This window comes from Triticum dicoccoides, chromosome 5B, assembly GCF_002162155.2.
Source record: "Triticum dicoccoides isolate Atlit2015 ecotype Zavitan chromosome 5B, WEW_v2.0, whole genome shotgun sequence".
Classification (NCBI taxonomy): Eukaryota; Viridiplantae; Streptophyta; class Magnoliopsida; order Poales; family Poaceae; genus Triticum; species Triticum dicoccoides.
Window position 1 is genome coordinate 22,634,743 of NC_041389.1, and position 3,324 is coordinate 22,638,066.

Here is a 3,324-nt window from a genome sequence, read left to right on the forward strand (position 1 = left end):
GGTGATGAGATGATGATGTAGGGAGACCAAAAGTGCCCAAAGCTCTTCTTGACAAAGATAGATCTAGTTAGGGGGCAAATAGGTCACTTAACTAAATGCTACATCTACCTAGCTACCTAATTTGGGAGGAGACAAATTCAACTAGTGGAGGGGGAAGGAAAAAGAGAAAGGAGATGCATTAATGGAGATGGTGTAGTTAGGTAGGAGTAATGAAGAGAGAGAAAGGTAGGTAGAAGAGGGAGAGTAATGGGGGAGAAGTGTTGAGGAAGAAGAAGAGTGAGAGTGGGAGGATGTGGGAGGTAGGGGAAAGGGAAGAGAGGAGGGGGAGGGGAGGGGACGGGTGGGGAAAGGTGGTGGGTTGGTGCGGATTAGCAGTAGCGTGGGACATAAAACGCGCTGCTGATACAAAAGTAGCAGCAGCGTGTTTATGTCAGAAACGCTACTGCTAACCGAGACAAAAAGTGTGTCACATTTAAAAATTAGCAGCAGCGACCTCACAAAAAGCGCGCTACTACTAAATCCATACTAGTAGCGCGGCTCGCGGGACCGCACTGCTACTAAATGGAATTTTGGGTGCACTGTCGGTCGCTATTTGTAGCAGCACGGGTATCACAAAGCACGCTACTGCTAAATGCTTGTCAGTAGCGAGTTTTACTCGCCCGCGCTACTGCTAATTAGCAGCAGCGCTCCTTTTTGAGCCGCGCTGCTACTAAGATTCTGTGTATAGGCTTTTCCCTAATAGTGGGGATCTCAACGAGAATAAGCTCTACGAGAATGTTACAACTGAAATTGCTGCACTTACTGCTCTGACTTATTTAGACATAAGCGCAAGAACTTGACCAGAACTATACTGGCTGAGCTTGGAAAACCGAAGCATTTGGCTACCCTTTCTCTCACGGACAAACAAAAAAAACTGGATCTATACCGAGGTTATGCATTCAACTAGCTTAACCATCCTCGGGCTCTCCAGTAATCACTTCAATGGAAGTTTACTCACTGAATTAGGTTCTCTGAAGAATCTAGTTTTCCAGCAACTAAACAACAACCTTGGCAGTGTGATTATGGAAGAACATGTTGGAAACCTAATACATTAATGTTCATCAACTTGTCTTCCAATAATTTGAAGATTGTAGTGGATTCGGATTGGCGTTCCCCCTTTATGTCGCGACAATTTGCAAATTTTGCATCTTGCCAAATAGGTCCTCTCTTTCCAACTTGGCTTCAACAGCTATGGGGAATCTCTAAACTTGACATTAAAGCACTGTTTAGAGGATAAACTTATTGATTGATTTTGGTATTCATTTTCACAGACAGCTCTTGACATCTCTAATAACCAAATAAGTGGCAGTTTGCCAACACATCTAGATGGCATGTCTTTTAAAAAAATCTACCTAAGTTCAAACTGGCTCACTGGTTCAATGGCTTGGTTGCTTACAAATATCAACATGTTCGACATCTCCAACAGTAACTATTCAGGACTAATACCTTCACATTTTGACGATCACTGGCTTCAAATGTTGCTTATCTATTCAAATCGAATTCGTGCGTACATTCTAGAATATATTTGCAAATTGCAACAGTTATTGCGTCTAGATTAGTCGCACAATGTTTTGGCGGGTGAAATTCCACAATGTTTTGGCATGCAAAAAATACAATTTCTTCTGTCCGATAACAACAGAAAATTCCCGACATTTTTGTAGATTCACAGATTTGGAGTTATGGATCTTGCATGGAACAAATTGTATACATGGATAGGAGATCTGGGAAAATTATGTTTGTACTTTGGACCACACTGCAATTTTTTATGATAATATTCCAGTCAACATAGCAAGCCTTATATGTTCAAGGAAAAAAATTGCACTCTACAGAAAATAGTGTCGCCCATGAAAATATGCTATTAGCGCGCTATTAGACATTGTATGTTGATCAATTTAGCGAGACAACTCTCTACACGCTATAACGTGCTATTAGCAGCACTATAGCGCACTATTTTTTCCAGTGCTTATTTATCTTAAATGCTTGGATCTTTCATCCAACAATTTCTCTAGTGCAATTCCTTGGCATCTATCAAACCTAACATCTATGACAAAATTACAAAAGGAATTATTGTATATGACTAATGGACATATTGGAGGCATCAGAATTGAAAGTTGTTCCAAGGTATCGGTTGAGATGGGGGCTAGTCACCTCAGAGAAATATTATCAGTAGTTACAAAAGGACAATAGCTTGTATATGGTAGAACACCTGTATATTTTGTGAGCATTGATTTATCCAATAACTCCTTGACTGGTGAAATTCCTACGGGGATCACTTCCCTTTTTGCACTAATGAATCTCAATTTTCCATCAAAAAAATTGAGTGGACATCCCAAACATGATTGGAGTTGTGAAGTCATTGGTATCTCTCAACCTCTCCCAGAATAACCTCTCCGGAGAAATCCCATTGAGCTTATCAAGTCTTACATCTTTGGACTCCTTGATCCTGTCCTACCACAATTTGTGTGGAAGGATACCCTTTGGTGGCCACTAACTTGACATCCTCGACGTTGACAACCCGTCACTTATGTACATCGACATCAATGGACTTTATGATGTGGGCCTCTCTATAATTGTCCAGGAAGTGGTTCTTTTGTCATCCATGATGATCTTAGAAGCACACAAGTAGTAAACGGGTCATTTGTCCCGGTTCCAATGATCCTTTAGTCCCGGTTCTACAATCGGGACTAAAGGCCCCCACTTTTAGTCCCGATTGTGTTACGAACCAGGACTAAGGGCGCTCCACGTGGCCGCCGAGGGGTGCCCAGGGAGGAGGACCTTTAGTCCCGGTTGGTAACATCATCCGGAACTAAAAGACAACCACGCGTCAGCACCTACCAAGCGCTAGGGTTTTTGTTTTTTGGAAGGAGGGGTTATGGGTTTTGCAGGGTTCAGGGTTTCATATTGTTTTTCCCCTTTTCTTTTTGTGTTTACCCTTCAATTATTTTACATTTAGGGTTTTATTTTTATTTTATGTTTTCCATTCAACTCGACTCTAGCTACAACATGTAGCAATGACGGAACCATTGCACAACATCGTCATGAACATATATATAGAGAAGTGACCTCTCTTTCTGCATGCTTGGTCGAACAAAAAGTTTTCGTATATCAATTTGACGCTACTACATACAGTACACGATCATGAATATATACAATATAACATCTCGTACGATCCCTAATATCATCTACCAAAATCGCATGGCAATTCCCAATGGTATTCTCTGTCTGTAGGTAAGACGTGGTCACCAAAGAATCCCGCCAATTCCTCTTAAATTCCTCGTATGCGAT

The 3,324-nt window shown here is 41.4% G+C and overlaps 1 pseudogene; it reads left to right on the forward strand.

Annotated features, from left to right (window-relative positions):
- LOC119308935 overlaps positions 1-2,530 on the forward strand; it is a 111,027-nt pseudogene extending 108,497 nt beyond the window's left edge.
- Positions 2,531-3,324: the final 794 nt, after the last annotated feature.